This window comes from Anomaloglossus baeobatrachus, chromosome 11 (genome assembly GCF_048569485.1).
Source record: "Anomaloglossus baeobatrachus isolate aAnoBae1 chromosome 11, aAnoBae1.hap1, whole genome shotgun sequence".
Taxonomy (NCBI): domain Eukaryota; kingdom Metazoa; phylum Chordata; class Amphibia; order Anura; family Aromobatidae; genus Anomaloglossus; species Anomaloglossus baeobatrachus.
Window position 1 is genome coordinate 64620468 of NC_134363.1, and position 25363 is coordinate 64645830.

The following is a 25363-nucleotide window of genomic DNA, read 5'->3' on the forward strand; positions in this document are numbered from 1 at the left end:
CCCCCGGTGTCCCCCGGTGTCATACATACCTGTCGGAGCGCTGATCCCCCGCGGCCCCCTCCTCCGGCTCCTTCTCAGCAGACGCCGGTCACATGTGCAGAGCAGCTGTCAGCTTCCTGTGTTCAGGACGCTGGCTGCTGCTGCTGCTGCTCGGCACTGTGCAGCTGTGACCCGGGGAGGGTGGGTGCAAATTCTTTGCACCCACTCTCCTCAAATGGAGGGTCTGCCCTCCTAGAAAATGGGGGATACGTTCCCTGAACGTGTCCCCCATATTCTAGAAGGTCCAGAGTCGACGTGGGACGTCCAAATGGATTACAGCGGATTTTTTTTTTTTTCTTTTCAATAAATTGGTCAATCAGGGAATGTTTTGGGGAGTGTTTTTTCAAATAAATTTTTTTTTGTTGTCAATTTTTTTTCATTACTGTCAATTAGTTATGTCGGGTATCTGATAGACGCCGTGACATAACTAATTGCTGGGCTTGATGCCAGGTGACATTACACATCTGGTATCAACCCCATTTATTACCCCGTTAGCCAACGCACCAGGGCGCAGGATGAGCTGGGGCGAAGCGCCAGAATTGGCGCATCTAATGGATGCGCCACTTCTGGGGCGGCTGCGGCCTGCTATTTTTAGGCTGAGAAGAGTCCAATAATGGCTCTTCCCATCCTGAGAATACCAGACCCCAGCTGTCAGCTTCACCTTGGCTGGTGATCTAATTTGGGGGGACCCCACGTTTGTTTTGTTTTTTTTAATTATTTATTTATAAATAATTAAAAAAAAAAACAGCTTGGGGAGCCCTCCAAATTGATCACCAGCCAAGGTGAAGCTGTCAGCTGTGGTTTGCAGGCTACAGCTGTCTGCTTTACCCTAGCTGGCTATCAAAAATAGGGGGGACCCCACGTCATTTATTTTAATTCTTTTTTTTTTTTTTTTGGGCTAAATACAAGGCTAGGCATCCTTTAGTGCCACATGAAAGGCACTAAAGGGCGCCAGCTTAGAATATGCAGGGGGGTGGGACGTTATATATGTTTGACATCTATCCATTCATCCATTGTAGCATTTTAGGCTGTGTGCCCACAATCAGGGTTTGCAACGTTTTGGGCGCAGAGTGTTTTCCCTGCGTCCATAACGCTGCGTTGTGCAGTAGAAGCACAGTGGCAGGATTTTTAGAAATCCTGTGCCCACTGTGTTTCTTTTCTCCGCAGCATAAATCGACCTGTGGCGCAGCTTCCCGAGCCTCAGCATGTCAATTTATGCTGCGGAGATGAGTGTTCTTTGCGGGTAGAATAGAACTAAAGTCCACAGCAGCCTGAACCCAAATCGTGGGCATGGGCAGCTGCGTTCTCCCGTGGACAACACTCACATTTCTGCAGGAAGGCTGACACTGTGTACTAGACGCCGTGTCGCTGGATCATGGCCACATAGCCTAAAGGCTACTTTACACGCTGCGATATTGGTCCCGATATCGCTAGCGTGGGTACCCGCCCCCATCTGTTGTGCGACACGGGCAAATCGCTGCCCGTGCCGCACAACATCGCGCAGACGCGTCACACATACTTACCTGCCCGGCGACGTCGCTGTAACCGGCGAACCGCCTCCTTTCTAAGGGGACGGTCCGTGTGGTGTCACAGTGACGTCACTGAGCGGCCGCCCAATAGAAGCGGAGGGGCGGAGATGAGTGGCCGGAACATCCCGCCCACCTCCTTCCTTCCTCATAGCGGCCGGGAGGCAGGTAAGGAGAGGTTCCTTGTTCCTGCGGCGTCACACATAGCGATGTGTGCTGCCGCAGGAGCGACAAACTACATCGTTACTGCTGCAGTAACGATAATCGAGAATAGACCCCCATGTCACCGATGAGCGATTTTGCACGTTTTTGCAACGATGCAAAATCGCTCATCGGTGTCACACGCAGCAACATCGCTAATGCGGCCGGATGTGCGTCACCAATTCCGTGACCCTAACGACTCCGCATTAGCGATGTCGCAGCGTGTAAAGCCCCCTTAACAGTGAGAAATTTGTTGCTACAGCAACATTTTTGTGAAGTACCTGTGGATTCAAAATGTTTACTATACTCCTGAATAAAATCCTTGAGGGGTCCAGTTTCCAAAATGAGGTCACTTGTGGGGGGTTTCTGATGTATAGGTACCCAAGGGGCCCTGCTAATGTGACATGGTGCGCGCAATTTACTTCAACTTTTCCAAAATTCAAATGGTGCTCCTTCCATTCCAAGCCCTCCCATTTATCCAAACAAAGGTTTTTGGCCACATGTGGGGTATCCCTGCGCTCACAAGAAATTAGATAACAACCTCTGGGGTACACGTTTTGTTGTTGCCTCTTGAAAAAGTGAAAAATGTGTCGCTAAATCAACATTTTTGTGAAAAAAATGAAAATTTCAATATGGCAACCTAAGCTTATCAAATTCTGTGAAGTATTCGTGGATTCAAAATGCTCAATATACACCTAGATTAAAGCCTTGAGGGGTCTTATTTCCAGAATGGGGTCACTTGTGGGGGACCTCCACTGCTTAGGCACCTCAGGGGCTCTCCTAATGCAACATGGCGTCCGCTATTGATTCCAGCCAATTTTGCAGTCAAATTGCACTCCTTCCCTTCCGAGCCCTGCCATGCGCCAAAACAGTTGATTTCCACCACATACAAGATATCAACAAACTCAGGAGAAATTGCGCAATAAATTTCATGGTGATTTTTTTCCTGTTACCCTTGTGAAAAAAAAAGCTACCTGGTTGAAGTAACAATTTTGTGGTAAAATTTTATTTTTTTATTTTCATGGCTCAACGTTATAAACGTCTGTAAAGCACCTGGAGGTTCAGGGTACTCACCAAACATCAAGATAAATTCCTTGAGGGGCCTAGTTTCCAATATGGGGTCACTTGTGGTGTTTTTTTGCTGTTTACGTACCTTAGGGGTCCTCCAAATGCGACATGGTGCCCGCAATCTTTTTCAGCCAAATTTCCTTTCCAAAATTCAAATATTGCTCCTTCCGTTCCAAGCCCTCCCATTTTTCCAAACGAAGGTTTCAGACCACAAGTGAGGTATCACCGCGCTCATAAAAAAGTGGGTAACAAACATTGGGGTCAAATTTTTGGAATTACCTCTTGAAAAAGTGAAAAAATTGATGCTAAAGCAACATTTTTGAGAAAAAAATGAAAATTTTCAATGTGACAACGTAACGTTATCAAAATCTGTGAAGTACCTGTGGATCCAAAATGCTCACTATACCCCTCGATAGAAGCCTTAAGGGGTCTAGTTTCCAAAATGGTGTCACTTGTGAGGGGTTTTTGCTGTTTAGGTACCTTAGCGGACATGTAAATGCAACATGGTGCCCGCAATCTATTTCAGCCAAATTTGCTTTCCAAAATTCAAATATTGCTCCTTCTGTTCCGAGCCCTCCCATTTGTCCAAACAAAGGTTTCTGACCACATGTGGGGTATCGGCGCGCTCATAAGAAAGTGGGGAACAAGTTTTGGGGTTCATTTTGTTGTGTTATTTCTTCTAAAAGTGAATAAATTTGGGGTAGAGCAACATTTTAGGTAAAATTTTATTTTTTGCTTTTTTTCATTCCACTTTGCTTTAGTTCCTGTGAAGCACCTGAAGGGTTAATAAACTTCTTGGATGTGGTTTTGAGTACTTTGAGGCGTGCTGTTTTGAGAATGGTGTCACTTTTAGGTATTTTCTGTCACTTAGGCCTCTCAAAGTCACTTCAAATGTGATGTGGTCCCTAAAAAAATGGTTTTGTGAATTTTGTTGAAAAAATGGGAAATTGCAGATGAACTTTGACCCCTTCTAACTTCCTAACCCCAAAACATTTTGTTTCAGAAATTGCGCTAATGTAAAGTAGACATGTGGGAAATGTTATTTATTAACTGTTTTGTGTGACATAACTCTCTGGGTTAAGGGCATAAAAATTAAAAGTTTGAAAATTGCAAAATTTTCAAAATTTTCATCAAATTTCCGATTTTTTCACAAATAAAAGCAAAAAATATCGTTCTAAATTTATAACTATCATGAAGTACAATATGTCACGAAAAAGCATTGTCAGAATCACCGGGATCCGTTGAAGCGTTCCAGAGTTATGACCTCATAAAGTGACACTGGTCAGAATTGCAAAAAATGGCCTGGGCATTAAGTACAAAACTGGCTTCGTCCTTAAGGGGTTAAAGTAAATCTCTCTGATCCACTGCTCTATGTAATTACAATTCTTGTTTCTTTCCTATCCAATGGATTTCATGTTGCATTTTTTTAGAGGAAGGCTTGAATAGACTGAGTCATGGACAATAGACTCGCGAGCAGCACACACAATAAAAAATCATAAAAATATTCTTAAAAATAATGCATAATGTTATGTTTGAGAATATATTACTTAAACTGGCCTATATTTGTCACAGGTGTGTCACAGGTGTGTCGGCTGCGCAGAATGCTCCCTGACTTTCCATTGTTCCTGATGTCAGTATTAATTTCTGTAGGTAGCTTTCCTGCTGGGTTCATCTCTCCCCTTTAGGATCATCAACATTATCTTGGTGCTCAAATACCCCTTTCTTCCTTGGACTGATGCTGGTGATATTTTCAGTTCATTCAGACCTTGGTTGCAAGCAGGTGGCTTGTACTCCTCTGTGGTATCATTGCTGAACTTCTACCTGTGTCATATGTAATTATGTAGTTCATACATTTTCCACCCATGTGTCCTCCTTGTGTCGTTTATAGTGTTTTGTGGGGTTGACGAAGAGCTCATCCCCATCATTAGGGATACCAAGCGTCAGGTATCCGTCTCGAAGCATAGTTCCAGAACCTATCTAGGGTTGCGAGAGACCCCAAGGACCAGCAGTAGGTTTGGTCAAGGGTCATCATCTTCCCTTTCCCTAGACACAGGGTTTCCCTTTCCTTTCATCATTTGGAAGTACTTCCCCGTACCTAGCGTAACAATATCATTACAACCCTTTTAAAATTGGCAAAAATGATCTGTTTAACATTCATACTGTTAATTATATTTTACCAAAGATTTTCTCAATATTTGGACACTGTCAAAACCACCTGAAAATATTTTAAACTTCACTTTCTTTATTTTTTATTCTGAAAAAGAATCTTAAAGACTTTAGAAACCATTTGCATCACTTTGTAAATCTCAACATTTGCTTCATCACAACATGAAAGGTGATTATATGGAATAATTATGGTGTGAAAAAAAAATCAGATAACTAACAAAAGAATTATGCAGTGCAATAAAATACTGGAAATAATGAATTTTATCCAAAAATTACTGTAATACATATTATCTTTACAGTGGGAAATTGTACAACAATCAAGGAAAAGTTGCACAGGACTCTCAAAAATTAGAGTTTTTTTTATGTGCAGAACAAGCAATAAGCAATGGTTGGGTGTAATCATAATGATTTTGAGGTCAGTGGAATAAACAAAATCTTGAAATAGAACTTTTAATCATGTGGAAAAATTACCAGATTAAATTACATACATATTAAGATAGGTCCATAATTTTAATATTAAATAAAGGGATGACAAAATTGATGATGGTTTGAGGGAGTTTATTTCTATATAGTAACCACATTCCGATAGATAAATACCAGAGCTACCATAAAAAAAAGAGAAAATAAGCCTGCTCCAGGATCGGATCTGACTGTCCCACCAGAAGAACATACTTTGAGAAGTCCAAGTACTAAATGATGAAGTGACCCGAATTCCACAAGTTCACAAGTTCCTGTATAGGACAGTAGAGTTTGAATGGAACACCAATTCGAAGTAGACAACATCCATTGTTCTAGTGTAGATAAAGAACATCAGAATACCTTTACATGGTTGGATTGAACCCAAGAACATAATTAGGAGCAAGAGATGAGTGAATCAATTCTTGGCTGTTGGATATATGCACTGTAACCACCTCCTACCAGCCAGAATCTTCTATGCCTCTTCAAATTTGTAGGCTTGGTGCTACATCATTGTTGAGGCGTGACACACACTTAAAGTAATGCTGGACTACTAATCAGAAGAGGTATTGGGGATTCTGGCAATTAGTAAGCAGTCTGCATGGCTCCCATCCCGTGGCCATAGTCTACTGAAGTGGCTGGTAAACCAGTCTCCTGAGAAATGACTCACTCAACCCTATCGTATCTCTTTGGGAGGCCTTTGATTTTAAAATATATTAAATTTCAGTAATTTATACACTTGCAATAAAGAAGTTAGCTGTACAAAGGTTTTCCCTGAACTTTAAACGAGACATTGTCGTTTATACTTTTTTTTATTCAATAGTCAAAGTTGTAGTTAAAAACTGTAAGGGAAACTCAAAATTTATTCTATCTCATTAGAATGCAGGAGCCACAGTACCTATCAATTGTTTCCATCCAGGTACAACTAGGCAGCTGGGGATTGGAATCCACAGCGCAGGGTACCCAAGCTTTCTGGGCACCCCTGCTGAGAATTGCAGTCCGCAGCCGCGCCAGAAAATGGCGCTTTCATAGAAGCACCATCTTCTGGCACTGTATCAAACTCTTCCAGCTGCCCTGGTCATCGAGAGTGGCTCGCTGGGTAATAATGGGGTTAGGGATAGCTGTATATTATCAACTGGCCCTAAGCCCGAAATTCATGGTGTCACGCCAATATTAGACATGGCCGCCATGAATTTCTAGTCCAGATAAAAAAAAACACAACACACAGAAAAATATTTTTATTAGAAAGAAAACACAACACAAATAGTGACTTCATCTTTATTGAAATAAAGAACCCCCCCTCCGCAGTAATCCTGGGTCAAGGGTCCCGTGCCATCCAATCCGGATCCAATATTATCTGATCGGTTTGCTGGAAGGCAAAGCGATCAGATGATGTGTCAGGTTCAAGGGCTTGAATCATATGACACAGCAGCTGATTGTATAAATGGCTTTTATACAATCAGCTGATGCATCAGTGCAAAAAAAAAAACAAAAAACAAAACCTACATACTTCTGTGCAGACTCCCATTCGGTAAAAAGCCGGCCTCACCGCTCAACTTATAGTGTCAGCTGATTCCGTCAGATGACCACATCAGCTTATCATCGCCAAGTCTGAAAGAGAGAAGAGAGAGAGGAGAGAGAGAAAAGAGAGAGAGGAGAGAGAGAAGAGAGAGAGGAGAGAGGGAGAAGAGAGAGAAGAGAGAGAGGAGAGAGAGAGAGGAGAGGGAAGAGTGAGGAGAGAGACGAGAGAGAGGAGAAAGAGAGAAGAGAGAGACGAGATAAAGAGAGAAGAGAGAGAAGAGAGAGAAGAGAGAAAGAGAAGAGAGAGAGGAGAGAGAGGAGAGAGACGAGAGAGAGGAGAGAGAGAAGAGAGAGAGAGGAGAGAGAGAAGAGAGAGAGAGGAGAGAGAGAAGAGAGAGAGAAGAGAGACAGGAGAGAGAGTGGAGAGAGGAGAAAGAGAGAAGAGAGAGAGGAGAAAGAGAAGAGAGAGAGGAGAGAAGAGAGAGAAAAGAGAGAGAGGAGAGAGAGGAGACAGAGAGAAGAGAGAGAGAAGAGGGAGGGAAAAGAGAGATGGAGAGAGAGAGCGAGAAGAGAGAGAGAGAGGAGAGAGAGAAGAGAGAAAGAGATAAGAGAGAGGATTGAGAGAGAGAAGAGAGAGAAGAGAGAGAAAGAGAGAAGAGAGAGGAGAGAGAGAAGAGAGAAAGAGAGAAGAGAGAGAAGATAAAAAGAGAAGAGAGAGAGAGAAGGGAGAGGAGAGAGAGCAGAGAGGATAGAGAGAAGAGAGAGATGAGAGAGAGGAGAGAGAAAAGAGAGAGGAGAGAGAGAAGAGCGAGAGAGAAAGCGAGAAACAGAGAGAAAGATAGAAGAAGACATAGAGAAGAGAGCGGGAAGAGAGAGAGACACGCAGCCACTACCGCCCCCATCATCATCCCCGCACACACTCCGACACTACTGCACCCATCATCCCCGCACATACCCCGGCACTACCACACTCATCATCATCCCCGCACACACCCCGACACTACCGCACTCATCATCATCACCGCACACACAAGCACTATTGCACTCATCATTATCTCTGCACACACCCCGACACTATTGCACTCATCATCATCATCACCGCACACACCCCAGCACTACCTCACTCATCATCATCACCGCACACACAAGCACTACCACCCCATCATCATCATCCTCGCACACACACACAGGCACTACCTGAGTGAAGTCTCCAGTGACAGCGCGGCTCATTTCAGTTGCTGCGTGGAGCTGATACAGAATGCTCGTGTTCTTTGGCGCTCCCTGTCAGCTTGATGTAGCAGAGCTGAAAGCGTCATGGGGATTACTTCGGACCTGGAGGTGTTTGGGGATTAATAAAGTGGTAAAAGAGGGGATTTTTTTGTCTTGTATTCCAAATAAAGGATTTTTTGTTGTTTGTATTTATTTACTTTCACTTACAGGTTAATCATCGAAGGTATCTCGGGGAGACGCCTGTCATGATTAACCTAACCTTATTACCTCGATTGCCACCGCACTAGGGAAATTCAGGATGAGCCGGATAGAGTCCCGGGACTGTCGCATCTAGTGGATGCGGCAATTCTGGGCGGCTGCTGGCTGATATTGTTTGGGTGGTGGACTCCCCATAATGTAGCGCTCCCCATCCTGACAATACAAGCCTCCAGCTGTGTGGCTTTATCTTGGCTAGTATCAAAATTGGGGGGAACTGCAGTTTTGTTTTTTTTTAAATTATTTATTTATTTATTTTACTGCACGATATAGACCCGCCCGCCGGCGGCTGTGATTGGTTGCAGTGAGACAGCTGTCATTTAGCGTGGGAGCGTGTCTGACTGCAACCAATCATGGGTGCCAGTGGGCGGGGAAAGCAGGGAATACCAGATTGAATAATGATGGCAGCCATTTTCAAAAGAGGAAAAGCCGCCGGAGCTTTGTGACAGCCGTGCAGCTGATCGGTGAGTAGGAAAGAGAGAGGAATTGTGCTGGGGACGGAGGACGCATGCAAATATACAACGTGTGCACATAGCCTTACTGTGAAAAACCACGCTTTTTTTTTGGTGATCGAACCGTTATTGAACGTCAACTCGAACTGTCGAACGTGAAGCAAATCGTTCGAGTTCGTCGAACGACTCGAACACCGTCCAAAATCACTCGAATTTGAAATTGGCCAACGGTTCAACTCGAACATCGCTCATCTCTACTCAACAGTCCAGCATCTTTTTAATATTATAATGTGCCAATTTTTTTCACTTTGTAAAAGGTTCGCACAGGAAGCAGTCAGGCCATCTCTCAAACTCTTGTTTTAGACAACCATTCTGTTGTGATGTATGCAGTATGTGGTTTAACATTGTCTTGCTGAAATATACAAGAAATATATAAGGCATTTCCTGAAATAGACATTGTCTTCATTGGAGTAATAATTTTTCTAAAACTTTATACCACTCAGCAATGATAGTACCTTTCAAGAGATGTAAGCTGTCCATGCCATTATCACTAATGCATCCCCAATAGAGTTGAGCGCGGTTCGTGGTTCGTGGTTCTCCAGTTCGCGGCTCGAGTGATTTTGGGGCATGTTCTAGATCGAACTAGAACTCGAGCTTTTTGCAAAAGCTCGGTAGTTCTAGAAACGTTCGAGAACGGTTCTAGCAGCCAAAAAACAGCTAAATCATAGCTTGGTTTCTGCTGTAATAGTGTAAGTCACTCTGTGAATCAAACTATTATCACATTTCAGTGTATAGTGTGCGTGAACAGCGCCTTCAGATCACTGCTGTTTCTATAATGGCGATCGCCATTTTTTTTTTTTTTTTTTCTTGTCTTCCTTCCCTAAGCGCGCGCGTCTTGTGGGGCGGGCCAGCATGTCAGCCAATCCCAGACACACACACAGCTAAGTGGACTTTGAGCCAGAGAAGCAACGGCATGTGTGATAGGATCTGCATGTCACATGTCCCTGCATTATAAAACCGGACATTTTCTTCACGGACGCCATTATCTGCCTTCTGCGTCTTTGGTGTCAGACATCACTGTCGCAGCTCCGTCTTCCTGAGTCCTATAGCCGATACAGCTGTATGCGCTGCATACACAGCGTTAGACAGCTTAGGGAGAGCACTTTATAGCAGTCCTTTTAAGGGCTCCAACCGGCAGGGTCAGAGAGCCATAGGTGACAGGTCCTGCAAACAGCAACAGCGTCTGTGTAGCCCAGGTCAGGGATTTCCTACCTGCATTTCACCATTAGGAGGGAATAGAAAGGCAGTCTTCCATTCCTCTACCCAGAGCACCACAATCCTGCCACTGTACCCTCTTGTCCTCTGCACACTCCAACTGATAACTAAGCCATTATACTAGCAAACACTCAGTGTACCTAGTGGCATCCTATACGTGGCTATTGGACTTTGCTATAGTCCCACTAGTGCAAAGACATTTGCAGAGCGCGTCTGCCTGCATTGCACACTACAACTCATTCTAACCAAGCCATTATACTAGCAAACACTCAGTGTACCTAGTGGCATCCTATACGTGGCTATTGGACTTTGCTATAGTCCCACTAGTGCAAAGACATTTGCAGAGCGCGTCTGCCTGCGTTGCACACTACAACTCATTCTAACCAAGCCATTATACTAGCAAACACTCAGTGTACCTAGTGGCATCCTATACGTGGCTATTGGACTTTGCTATAGTCCCACTAGTGCAAAGACATTTGCAGAGCGCGTCTGCCTGCGTTGCACACTACAACTCATTCTAACCAAGCCATTATACTAGCAAACACTCAGTGTACCTAGTGGCATCCTATACGTGGCTATTGGACTTTGCTATAGTCCCACTAGTGCAAAGACATTTGCAGAGCGCGTCTGCCTGCGTTGCACACTACAACTCATTCTAACCAAGCCATTATACTAGCAAACACTCAGTGTACCTAGTGGCATCCTATACGTGGCTATTGGACTTTGCTATAGTCCCACTAGTGCAAAGACATTTGCAGAGCGCGTCTGCCTGCGTTGCACACTACAACTCATTCTAACCAAGCCATTATACTAGCAAACACTCAGTGTACCTAGTGGCATCCTATACGTGGCTATTGGACTTTGCTATAGTCCCACTAGTGCAAAGACATTTGCAGAGCGCGTCTGCCTGCGTTGCACACTACAACTCATTCTAACCAAGCCATTATACTAGCAAACACTCAGTGTACCTAGTGGCATCCTATACGTGGCTATTGGACTTTGCTATAGTCCCACTAGTGCAAAGACATTTGCAGAGCGCGTCTGCCTGCGTTGCACACTACAACTCATTCTAACCAAGCCATTATACTAGCAAACACTCAGTGTACCTAGTGGCATCCTATACGTGGCTATTGGACTTTGCTATAGTCCCACTAGTGCAAAGACATTTGCAGAGCGCGTCTGCCTGCGTTGCACACTACAACTCATTCTAACCAAGCCATTATACTAGCAAACACTCAGTGTACCTAGTGGCATCCTATACGTGGCTATTGGACTTTGCTATAGTCCCACTAGTGCAAAGACATTTGCAGAGCGCGTCTGCCTGCGTTGCACACTACAACTCATTCTAACCAAGCCATTATACTAGCAAACACTCAGTGTACCTAGTGGCATCCTATACGTGGCTATTGGACTTTGCTATAGTCCCACTAGTGCAAAGACATTTGCAGAGCGCGTCTGCCTGCGTTGCACACTACAACTCATTCTAACCAAGCCATTATACTAGCAAACACTCAGTGTACCTAGTGGCATCCTATACGTGGCTATTGGACTTTGCTATAGTCCCACTAGTGCAAAGACATTTGCAGAGCGCGTCTGCCTGCGTTGCACACTACAACTCATTCTAACCAAGCCATTATACTAGCAAACACTCAGTGTACCTAGTGGCATCCTATACGTGGCTATTGGACTTTGCTATAGTCCCACTAGTGCAAAGACATTTGCAGAGCGCGTCTGCCTGCGTTGCACACTCCAACTAATTATAACTAAGCCATTATACTAGCACACACTCAGTGTACCTAGTGGCATCCTATACGTGGCTATTGGACTTTGCTATAGTCCCACTAGTGCAAAGACATTTGCAGAGCGCGTCTGCCTGCGTTGCACACTACAACTCATTCTAACCAAGCCATTATACTAGCAAACACTCAGTGTACCTAGTGGCATCCTATACGTGGCTATTGGACTTTGCTATAGTCCCACTAGTGCAAAGACATTTGCAGAGCGCGTCTGCCTGCGTTGCACACTACAACTCATTCTAACCAAGCCATTATACTAGCAAACACTCAGTGTACCTAGTGGCATCCTATACGTGGCTATTGGACTTTGCTATAGTCCCACTAGTGCAAAGACATTTGCAGCACGTCTGCCTGCGTTGCACACTCCAACTAATTATAACTAAGTTGCATTGTCAGGGATATTTATTCTTTATTATTCTGCTGTTAATAAAGCTAGACCACCACTGCAATCTTCACCACCTCTCAATTTTTACTACCACATTTTCAGTCCACAATCTTGTCGCAATCAACATGAGTGGCAAAATGACAGATGCTGGTGGAAAGGGGAAGAGGCGTGGTGGAAAAGGCAAAAAAGGTTTTGTCCGTGGGGAAGGTGGCAAAGCTCCATTATCATCTGCTGAAGATAGACCATCTACCAGCAAAAGTAAGATGTCTACTACTTACCGTGGACAATCCGATGTGCTCCCTTTGTTACGGACACGAACAACAGGAACAAAGGTAGATGATGGGCAAAAAAGGAAAATGCTTGAATGGATCTCAAGTGGTCCAACAAGTGCCCTCTCTGCCACTTCAAGTACCGCATCCAAAAAACACCAGTCCTCTGAGTTGTCATCCCAATCAAACTTGCTTTCTCCCAGCTCTGAAGTCTCCATCAGCCCTGCACAGTATGGTGGAACTGAGATGGCTGAGTCTGCAGAGCTGTTCAGTCACACTATAGCCTGGGAATCAGAGGTCTGCTCCCAAGCTACAGTGAGTACAGAACAGGAAATGGTCTGCAGTGATGCCCAGAACCTTTGTGACTCAGATTCAGGCCGTGAGGACCAAGTTTCTGAGCATAATGTTGACCCTTTGTCACAAACTGTAACACCTGTGGTTATAGACAATGAGGAACATACTGATGAAGATGAGACGCAGATACCCGATTGGGATGACAACTTAAATATTCCGTCAGGGCAAGAAGAGGCTCGGTCTGAGGGGGAGGGGAGTGCAAACACAACAATTGATGATGACGTTCTAGATCCCACCTACTGTCAACCCCCAGTCAGGCACTCGAGGAGGTCAACAGAGGCGGTGGAGGAGGATGCAACCGACGACGAAGTTACCTTGCGCCTTCCTGGACAGAGTCGGAGCACTGGTAGCACGTCTACAACTGCATCCTCAGCCACCACTCTGCCTATGAGCATTATTCGGGGTGGATCAACAGGTCGCATGGCCTCTAAGCCTTGCCTAGCCTGGTCCTTTTTTCACATCGAAAAAGATCGCCCAACTCATGTGATATGTAACATTTGTCATGATTCTGTTAGTAGAGGTCAAAACCTCAGCAGTTTGACAACTTCTTCCATGAATCGTCACATGACTAAATATCATAAGTCCCGGTGGGAAGCTCACCGTGCTGCAATGCGGCCTAGTGGAGCGAACCATCCACCGCCCGCCCCTTCCACTGCATCCGCGCGCTCTTCATCTTCTAGGACTGTGGGGACAGCTGCCACACCTGTTTTTCCACGCAAAACTTCCACCACTGTAACCGCAACAGGCAGTTTGCTTGTAAGGTCGTCAGTTGGTTTGGAAGGGGAAACAAGTGAGTGTGTACAGCTCTCTCAGACATCGATAGCACCAACGTTGGATGAAGGCAACATCATGTCTCCGCCTGCACTTTCCTCACAAACCTGCATTTTTCAAGGGACACCCTACTCAACACCGTCTACACACAGCAGCCAGATCTCTGTCCCTCAGATGTGGTCAAATAAAAGGCCACTTCCTCCGACCCATGACAAAGCTAAGAGGTTGACTCTATCCCTCTGTAAGCTGTTGGCTACCGAAATGCTGCCTTTCCGCCTAGTGGACACACAGGATTTTAGAGACCTTATGTCTGTCGCTGTGCCCCAGTACCAGATGCCTAGTCGCCACTACTTCTCTAAGAAAGGTGTGCCCGCGCTACACCAGCATGTCGCACACAACATCACCGCTTCCTTGAGAAACTCTGTGTGTGAACGGGTGCATTTCACCACCGATACTTGGACCAGTAAGCATGGACAGGGACGTTACATGTCGCTGACTGGGCACTGGGTAACTATGGTGATAGATGGTGAAGGGTCTGCTGCACAAGTCTTGCCGTCCCCACGACTTGTGTGTCAATCCTCTGTCTGTCCAAGTTCCGCCACTGCTTCTGCATCCTCCACCTCATCTGGGTCCTCCACCTCCGCCCCAAGCCTGCCTGGTCAGGCCACCAGCGTTCTCACTGCGCAGAAGGAATCACGCACCCCTCATTACTATGCTGGCAGCAGAGCGCAACGGCATCAGGCGGTCTTTAGCTTGACATGTCTTGGTAATAAGAGTCACACAGCTGAGGAGTTGTGGTCAGCTTTGCGGTCCGAGTTTAATAAATGGTTGTCTCCACTCAAACTGCAGCCTGGTAAGGCCGTGTGCGACAATGCTGCAAACCTGGGTGCGGCACTTCGCCTGGGCAAGGTGACACACGTACCTTGTATGGCTCACGTGTTGAACCTTGTCGTGCAGCAATTTTTAACACACTATCCCGGCCTAGATGGCCTTCTGAACAGGGCACGAAAACTGTCAGCTCACTTCCGCCGTTCAAGCGCCGCAGCAGAGCGACTTGCATCGCTCCAGAAGTCTTTCGGCCTGCCGGTTCATCGCCTGAAATGCGATGTGGCGACACGCTGGAATTCAACTCTCCACATGTTACAGCGACTGTGGCAGCACCGCAGAGCCCTGGTGCAATACGTCATGACGTATAGCCTGGGCCAACGAGATGCAGAGGTGGGGCAGATCACCCTGATGGAGTGGTCTCAGATCAAGGACCTATGCACCCTTCTGCACAGTTTCGACATGGCGACGAATATGTTTAGCTCTGACAATGCCATTATCAGCATGACGATTCCAGTCATTTACATGCTGGAGCACACGCTAAACACTATTCGGAGTCAGGGGGTGGGACAACATGAAGGGGAGGAACTACAGGAGGATTCATATGCGCAAGGGACAACAACATCACGAAGGTCCAGACGTTCATCATCACCAACGCAGCAGGCATGGGACCATGGGGGACAGGGATCGACAAGGGCGCATAGTAGCAGGCGAAATGTTGAGCAAGGTGCAGGAGAACATGAAGAAATGGAGGACGAACTGTCCATGGACATGGAAGACTCAGCGGATGAGGGAGACCTTGGTCAAATTTCAGTTGAAAGAGGTTGGGGTCAGATGTCAGAGGAAGAAAGAACGGGTAGCACCTCTATGCCACAAACACAGCATGGACTTGGTCCGCATGGCTGCGCAAGACACATGAGTGCCTTTTTGTTGCACTACCTCCAACATGACAGTCGTATTGTCAAAATTAGAAGTGATGATGACTACTGGATTGCCACACTATTAGATCCCCGGTACAAGTCCAAATTTTGTGACATAATTCCAGCCATAGAAAGGGACGCACGTATGCAGGAGTATCAGCAGAAGCTGTTACTAGATCTTAGCTCGGCTTTTCCACCAAACAACCGTGCAGGTGCAGGGAGTGAATCTCCCAGTTGTAACTTGACAAACATGGGACGGTCTCGTCATCTTCAACAGTCTACCCGTACCAGTAGGACCTTTTCTGGTGCCGGTAACAGCAATTTTATGGAATCTTTTCATAATTTTTTTAGACCCTCTTTTGCAAGGCCACCAGAGACAACAAGTCTGACACATAGTCAACGGCTGGAGAGGATGATACAGGAGTATCTCCAAATGAACATCGATGCCATGACTGTGCAACTGGAGCCTTGCTCCTTTTGGGCTTCAAACCTACAAAAATGGCCAGAGCTCGCAACTTACGCCTTGGAGATTTTGTCGTGTCCAGCTGCCAGCGTTGTCTCTGAACGTGTATTCAGTGCTGCTGGGTGTGTGCTGACAGATAAGCGCACGCGTCTGTCCAGTGACAATGTGGACAGACTGACGTTCATCAAAATGAACAAGTCATGGATCCAGAAGGAATTTACTACCCCTGTGTCATCCTGGGGAGAGTAAATGCTTGTGGATTTGGAATGTGCTTGATGCAAATCAAAACATCCTGTTTGCAACTAGGGCCCAAGTGCTGCCACTGATGGGGTGGGTGTCTGTGTGGCCCAATTTTTGGAAAAAAGGGAGACTCCGCTTGGAGTAACCCTTGCTTGCTGTGTTTTTAAAAGAAGCCAAGATGAACAGAGCTGGGATCAGGAAAGACTTTGCTACCTACCCCGGTGTCATCCTGGGGACGGCTAAGAATAGCGTATTTTTGAATGTGCTTGATGCAAATCAAAACATCCTGTTTGCAACTAGGGCCCAAGTGCTGCCACTGATGGGGTGGGTGTCTGTGTGGCCCAATTTTTGGAAAAAAGGGAGACTCCGCTTGGAGTAACCCTTGCTTGCTGTGTTTTTAAAAGAAGCCAAGATGAACAGAGCTGGGATCAGGAAAGACTTTGCTACCTACCCCGGTGTCATCCTGGGGACGGCTAAGAATAGCGTATTTTTGAATGTGCTTGATGCAAATCAAAACATCCTGTTTGCAACTAGGGCCCAAGTGCTGCCACTGATGGGGTGGGTGTCTGTGTGGCCCAATTTTTGGAAAAAAGGGAGACTCCGCTTGGAGTAACCCTTGCTTGCTGTGTTTTTAAAAGAAGCCAAGATGAACAGAGCTGGGATCAGGAAAGACTTTGCTACCTACCCCGGTGTCATCCTGGGGACGGATAAGAATGGCGTATTTTTGAATGTGCTTGATGCAAATCTAGCTGTGAAGTGTACAACTGGGGCACAACTGCTGCCACTGAATGGGTGGGTGTGTGTGGGGCCCAATTTTTGGAAAAAAGGGGAGACTCCGCTTGGAGTAACCCTTGCTTACATTGTTTTTAAAAGAAGCCAAGATGAACAAGTCATGGGTCAGCAAAGACTTTGCTACCTACCCCAGTGTCATCCTGGGGACGGCTAAGAATAGCGTATTTTTGAATGTGCTTGATGCAAATCAAAACATCCTGTTTGCAACTAGGGCCCAAGTGCTGCCACTGATGGGGTGGGTGTCTGTGTGGCCCAATTTTTGGAAAAAAGGGAGACTCCGCTTGGAGTAACCCTTGCTTGCTGTGTTTTTAAAAGAAGCCAAGATGAACAGAGCTGGGATCAGGAAAGACTTTGCTACCTACCCCGGTGTCATCCTGGGGACGGTTAAGAATAGCGTATTTTTGAATGTGCTTGATGCAAATCTAGCTGTGAAGTGTACAACTGGGGCACAACTGCTGCCACTGAAGGGGTGGGTGTGTGTGGGGCCCAATTTTTGGAAAAAAGGGAGACTCCGCTTGGAGTAACCCTTGCTTGCTGTGTTTTTAAAAGAAGCCAAGATGAACAGAGCTGGGATCAGGAAAGACTTTGCTACCTACCCCGGTGTCATCCTGGGGACGGATAAGAATGGCGTATTTTTGAATGTGCTTGATGCAAATCTAGCTGTGAAGTGTACAACTGGGGCACAACTGCTGCCACTGAATGGGTGGGTGTGTGTGGGGCCCAATTTTTGGAAAAAAGGGGAGACTCCGCTTGGAGTAACCCTTGCTTACATTGTTTTTAAAAGAAGCCAAGATGAACAAGTCATGGGTCAGCAAAGACTTTGCTACCTACCCCAGTGTCATCCTGGGGACGGCTAAGAATAGCGTATTTTTGAATGTGCTTGATGCAAATCAAAACATCCTGTTTGCAACTAGGGCCCAAGTGCTGCCACTGATGGGGTGGGTGTCTGTGTGGCCCAATTTTTGGAAAAAAGGGAGACTCCGCTTGGAGTAACCCTTGCTTGCTGTGTTTTTAAAAGAAGCCAAGATGAACAGAGCTGGGATCAGGAAAGACTTTGCTACCTACCCCGGTGTCATCCTGTGGACGGCTAAGAATAGCGTATTTTTGAATGTGCTTGATGCAAATCAAAACATCCTGTTTGCAACTAGGGCCCAAGTGCTGCCACTGATGGGGTGGGTGTCTGTGTGGCCCAATTTTTGGAAAAAAGGGAGACTCCGCTTGGAGTAACCCTTGCTTACATTGTTTTTAAAAGAAGCCAAGATGAACAAGTCATGGGTCAGCAAAGACTTTGCTACCTACCCCGGTGTCATCCTTGGGACGGCTAAGAATAGCGTATTTTTGAATGTGCTTGATGCAAATCAAAACATCCTGTTTGCAACTAGGGCCCAAGTGCTGCCACTGATGGGGTGGGTGTCTGTGTGGCCCAATTTTTGGAAAAAAGGGAGACTCCGCTTGGAGTAACCCTTGCTTGCTGTGTTTTTAAAAGAAGCCAAGATGAACAGAGCTGGGATCAGGAAAGACTTTGCTACCTACCCCGGTGTCATCCTGGGGACGGTTAAGAATAGCGTATTTTTGAATGTGCTTGATGCAAATCTAGCTGTGAAGTGTACAACTGGGGCCCAAGTGCTGCCACTGAAGGGGTGGGTGTGTGTGGGGCCCAATTTTTGGAAAAAAGGGAGACTCCGCTTGGAGTAACCCTTGCTTGCTGTGTTTTTAAAAGAAGCCAAGATGAACAGAGCTGGGATCAGGAAAGACTTTGCTACCTACCCCGGTGTCATCCTGGGGACGGATAAGAATGGCGTATTTTTGAATGTGCTTGATGCAAATCTAGCTGTGAAGTGTACAACTGGGGCACAACTGCTGCCACTGAAGGGGTGGGTGTGTGGGGCCCAATTTTTGGAAAAAAGGGAGACTCCGCTTGGAGTCACCTTGCGGTGTTTTACATGACTTTAGAAGGGCGTGCCATGCCTATATCTGTGTGTCCTCCTCTTTTTCCTTGTCCAGCTGTTTTGTTTTCGCATGAGTACATGTCCTTGTCACTTTCCCATGTGTTTGTGTTGTGTTGTGAGTTGTTTGTCACCTTTTGGACACCTTTGAGGGTGTTTTCTAGGTGTTTTACTGTGTTTGTGATTGCCTGCCATTGTTTCCTATGGGCTCGAGTTCGGTTCGTCGAACGTTCGACGAGCCGAACTCGAGCCAGACCCCCCGTTCGGCGAACCGCCTCGAGCCGAACCGGGACCGGTTCGCTCATCTCTAATCCCCATACCATCAGAGTTGCAGGCTCTTGAACTGTGCACTGATAACAAGCTTGAAGGACTCTCATCTCTTGAGTCTGCAGGACATTGTATCTGTGAATTCCATAAATATTTTCAAATTTTGATTCATCTGACCACATAGCGGTTTTCCACTTTGTCTCAGTTCATTTTAAATGATCTTTAGTCCCAAGAAAGCAGCAGCGTTTCTGGATTGTGTTCATATAGGACTTCTTTTTGCATGATAGAGCATTAACTTGTACTTATGGATTATAATCACATACAAAAATTCTTCTGAGCCCACACAGTGATTTGCATAACTGAATCATATAGATCACGTGTCCAATATTGACCGTCAGACTTGTTCCTTGTGCACATGGATTTTTCCAGAATCTCTGAATCTTTTGAAGATATTGTATACTATAGTTGATGGTAAATTGAAAGTCTTTGCAATTTTACCTTGAGAAACATTTTTCTGCAGTTGTTCCACAATTGTGTAGTTGTTCACAGATTGGTGAACCTCTGACCATAATTGTTAGAGAGACTCTGCCTCTTTAACAAGCTCCTTTTATGTAGTCATATACTATGTTTTACTAGTATCTATTATGTTCCAAGCCTTTTGTTACCCGTGTCCCAAATTTGTTAAATGTGTTTGCTGCCATCAATTTCAATTTTTTTTCTAAATTACATGGAAAATGTACTTTGCCTTCTATGTTCCTGATTACTTGTGAATAGAGGTGAGCGATGTTCGAGGTTCGCCAATTTCATGTTCGAGTGATTTTGGGGGTGCTCGAGATCGAACGCGAACGCGAGCTTTATGCTAAAAGCTCGATAGCTCAAGTTACGTTCAAGAACAGTTCGATCAGCTAAAAGCCTAGCTATTTACTAGCTGGCTTTTCACTGTAATAGTGTGAGTCACTCTGTGATTCACACTATTATCTAATTTCAGAGTATAGTGTGCGGGGGCGGCGCGTTTAGATCAGTGCTGCTGGGATAATGGCGATCGCCATTTTTTTTTTTTTTTTTTCCATCAAAAAAGTTGCTGCTATACTCCATTGCTGTCCCACTGGTGCCAAGCATTTTCCAGCACCTCTGCATTCAACCCTCATGCACATTATGCTACGCTATTTTTATAGCAAACAGTGCTGAACATAAGTGGCATCAAAAAAGTGGCTTTCTATACTCCATTGCTGTCCCACTGGTGCCAAGCATTTTCCAGCACCTCTGCATTCAACCTTCATGCACATTTTGAAACGTTATTTTTATAGCAAACAGGGCTGAACATAAGTGGCATTAAAAAAGTGGATGCTATACTCCATTGCTGTCCCACTGGTGCCAAGCATTTGTCGGCACTTCTGCATTCAACCCTCATGCACATTTTGCTACACTACTTTTATATCAAACAGTGCTGAACATAAGTGGAATCAAAAAAGTGGCTGCGATACTCCATTGCTGTCCCACTGGTGCCAAGCATTTTCCAGCACCTCTGCATTCAACCTCCATGCACATTTTGAAACGTTATTTTTATAGCAAACAGGGCTGAACATACGTGGCATCAAAAAGTGGCTGCTATACTCCATTACTGTCCCACTGGTGCCAAGAATTTCCCAGCACCTCTGCATTCAACCTTCATGCACATTTGGTACGCCATTTTTATAGCAAATAGTGCTGAACATAAGTGGCATCCAAAAAGTGGCTGCTCTACTAATTTTGTGTCCCACTGGTGCCAAGCATTTTCCAGCACCTCTGCATTAAATCCTGATGCACATTTTGCTACGCTATTTTTATAACAAACAGTGCTGCCAGTTTTAGGGCCATAGTTGCATTGTCAGGGATAGTCAGTGTTGGTTCTTCAGCTGTCAATAAAGTTAGACCACCTCTGAAATCTACACCACCTCTCAATTTTTGCTACCACATTTTAAGTGACTAATTTTGTCGCTAACAAAATGAGTGGCAAAAGGACAGATGCTGGTGGAAAGGGGAACAGGCGTGTTGGAAAAGGAAAAAAAGTTTGTGTCCGTGGGGAAGGTGGCAAAGCTACATTAACATCTGCTGAAGATAAGCCATCTTCCAACAAAAGTAAGATGTCTACTACTTTCCGTGGACAATCCGATGTGCTCCCTTTTTTACGGACCCGAACAACTGTAAGAAAGGTAGATGATGCACAAAAAAAGAACATGCTTAAATGGATCTCAAGTGCTCCAACAAGTGCCCTCTCCTCCACCTCAACTACCACATAAAAAAAACCCCAGTCCTCTGAGTTGTCATCCCAATCACAATTGCTTTCTCCCAGCTCTCAAGTCTCATCCCGCCCTGCACAGTATGGTGTACCAGAGATGGCTGAGTCTGCAGAGCTGTTCAGTCACACTATAGCCTGGGAATCAGAGGTCTGCTCCCAAGCTACAGTGAGTACAGACCAGGAAATGGTCTGCAGTGATGCCCAGAACCTTTCTGACTCAGATTCAGGCCCTGATGACCAACTTTCTGACCATAATGTAGACCCTCATTCCCAAACTGTAACACCTGTTGGTGGAGACAATGAGGAACATACTGATGACGATAAGACGCAGATACCAGATTGGGATGACAATTTAAATATTTGGTCAGGGCTAAAAGAGGCTAGGTCTGAGGGCGAGGGAAGTGCAAACACAACGCTTGATGATGAAGTTCTAGATCCCACTTACTGTCAACCCACAGTCAGGCACTTGAGGAGGTCAACAGAGGTGGTGGAGGAGGATGCAACTTACGACGAAGTTTCCTTGCGCTTTCCTGGACAGAGTCAGAGTACTGGTAGCACGTCTACAACTGCATCCTCAGCCACCACTCTGCCTCTAAGCACAAATCGGGGTGGCTCTGCAGGTCGCATGTCCTCTAAGGCTTGCCTAGCCTGGTCCTTTTTTAACCTTGCAAAGGATCTCCCAAATCATGTGATCTGTAAAATTTGTCGTGAATCTATAAGTAATGGCAAAAAGCTCACCAGTTTGACAACTTCTTCCATGAATCGTCACATGAATACCAAGCATAATTCCTAGTGGGAAGCTCACTGTGCTGCAATGCGGCCTAGCATAGCAGCCCAACCACCGCCTGCCCCTTCCAGTGCATCCGCGCGCTCTTCATCTTCTATTACTGGGGGGACAGCTGTCACACCTGTTTTTTCATGCACACCTTCCACCACTGTAACCGCAACAGGCAGTTTGTTTGTTAGGTCGTCAGTTGGTTTGGAAGGGGAAACAAGTGCGTGTGTACAGCTCTCTCAGACATCGATAGCACCAACGTTGGATGAAGGCAACATCATGTCTACGCCTGCACTTTCCTCACAAACCTGCATTTTTCCAGGGACACCCTACTCACCACCGTCTACACACAGCAGCCAGATTTCTGTCCCTCAGATGTGGACAAATAAAAGGCCATTTCCTCTGACCCATGACAAAGCTAAGAGGTTGACTTTATCCCTCTGTAAGCTCTTGGCTACCGAAATGCTGCCTTTCCGCCTGGTGGACACACAGGATTTTCGAGACCTTATGTCCGTCGCAGTGCCCCAGTACCAGATGCCCAGTCGGCACTACTTCTCCAAGAAAGGTGTGCCTGCGCTACACCAGCATGTCGCACACAACATCACCGCTTCCTTGAGAAACTCTGTGTGTGAATGGGTGCATTTCACCACCGATACTTGGACCAGTAAGCATGGACAGGGATGTTACATGTCGCTGACTGGGCACTGGGTAATTATGGTGATAGATGGAGAAGGGTCTGCTGAATAAGTCTTGCCGTCCCACGACTTGTGCGTCAATCCTCTGTATGTATAAGTTCCTCCAACGCTTCTGCCTCCTCAACCTTGTCTGGGTCCTCCACCTCCGCCCCAAGCCTGCCTGGTCAGGCCACCAATGTTGTAACTGCGCACAAGGAATCCCGCACACCTCCTTACTATGCTGGCAGCAGAGCGCAACGCCATCAGGCGGTCTTTAGCTTGAAATGTCTTGGAAATAAGAGTCACACAGCAGCTGAGTTGTGGGCAGCTCTGCTGGCCGAGTTTCATAAATGGTTGTCTCCACTCAACCTGCAGCCAGGTAAGGCCATGTGCCACAATGCTGCAAACCTGGGTGCGGCCCTTCGCCTGGGCAAGGTGACACACGTGCCTTGTATGGCTCATGTGTTGAACCTTGTTGTCCAGCAATTTTTAACACACTATCCCGGCCTAGATGGCCTTCTGCACAGGGCACGAAAACTGTCTGCTCATTTCCGCCGTTCAACCGCCGCAGCTAAGCTACTTGCATCGCTCCAGAAGTCTTTTGGTCTGCCGGTTCATCGCCTGAAATGCGATGTGCCGACACGCTGGAATTCGACTCTCCACATGTTACAGCGACTGTGGCAGCACTGCCGAGCACTGGTGCAATAAGTCATGACGTATAGCCTGGGCCAACGAGATGCAGAGGTGGGGCAGATCACCCTGATGGAGTGGTCTCAGATCAAGGACCTATGCACCCTTCTGCACAGTTTCGACATGGCGACGAATATGTGTAGCGCTGACAATGCCATTATCAGCATGACAATTCCAGTCATTTTCATGCTGGAGCACACGCTAAACACTATTCGGAGTCGGGGTGGTTCAACAGGAAGGGGAGGAATTACATGAGGATTCATATGCGCAAGGGATAACAACATCACCAATGTCCAGACATTCATCATCACCAAGGCGGCAGGCATGGGACGGTGGGGGAGAGGGATTAACAAGGGCGCATGGTAGCAGGCAAAATGTTGAGGAAGGTGCAGGAGAACATGAAGAAATGGAGGACGAACTGTCCATGGACATGGAAGACTCAGCAGATTAGGGAGACCTTGGTCACATTTCAGTTGAAAGAGGTTGGGGGGAGATGTCAGAGGAAGAAAGAACGTTTAGCACCTCTATGCCACAAACACAGCAAGGACTTGGTCCGCATGGATGCGCAAGACACATGAGCGCCTTCTTGCTGCACTACCTACAACATGACCCTCGGATTGTCAAAATTAGAAGTGATGATGACTACTGGGTTGACACACTATTAGATCCCTGGTACAAGTCCAAATTTTGTGAAATAATTCCAGCCATAGAAAGGGACGCACATATACAGGAGTATCAGCAGAAGCTGTTACTCGATCTTAGCTCAGCTTTTCCGCCAAACACCAGTAGTGCACTGAGTGAATCTCCCAGTTGTAACTTGACAAACATGGGACGGTCTCGTCATCAACAGTCTAACCGTACCAGCAGCACCGTATCTGGTGCTGGTAACAGCAATTTTATTGAATCGTTTCATAATTTTTTAAGACCATTCTTTGCAAGGCCACCAGAGACAACAAGTCTGACACACAGTCAACGGCTGGAGAGGATGATACAGGAGTATCTCCAAATGAACATCGATGCCATGATTTTGCAACTGGAGCCTTGCTCATTTTGGGTATCAAATCTTGAAAAATGGCCTGAGCTCGCCACTTACGCCTTGAAGATCTTGTCGTGTCCAGCTGCCAGCGTTGTCTCTGAACGTGTCTTCAGTGCTGCTGGGTGTGTGCTGACAGATAAGCGCACGCGTCTGCCCAGTGACAATGTGGACAGACTAACGTTCATCAAAATGAACAAGTCATGGATCCGCAAGGACTTTACTACCCCTGTGTCATCCTGGGGAGAGTAAATGCTTGTGTATTTGGAATCTGCTTGATGCAAATGTACCTGTCAAGTTTGCAACTGGGGCACAAGTGCTGCCACTGAAGGGGTGTCTGTGGCCCAATTTTTGGAAAAAAGGGAGACTCCGCTTGGAGTAACCCTCACGGTGTTTTTAAAAATGAGCCAAGATGAACAAGTCGTGGTTCAGCAAAGACTTTGCTACCCACCTCAATGCCATCCTGGGGACGGTTAAGGATGGCGTATTTTTGAATGTGCTTGATGCAAATCAACACATCCAGTTTGCAACTGGGGCACAAGTGCTGCCACTGAAGTGGTGTCTGTGGGGCCCAATTTTTGGAAAAAAGGGAGACTCCGCTTGGAGTAACCCTTGCGGTGTTTTTAAAAATGAGCCAAGATGAACAAGTCGTGGTTCAGCAAAGACTTTGCTTCCCACCCTGGTGTCTTTCTGGGG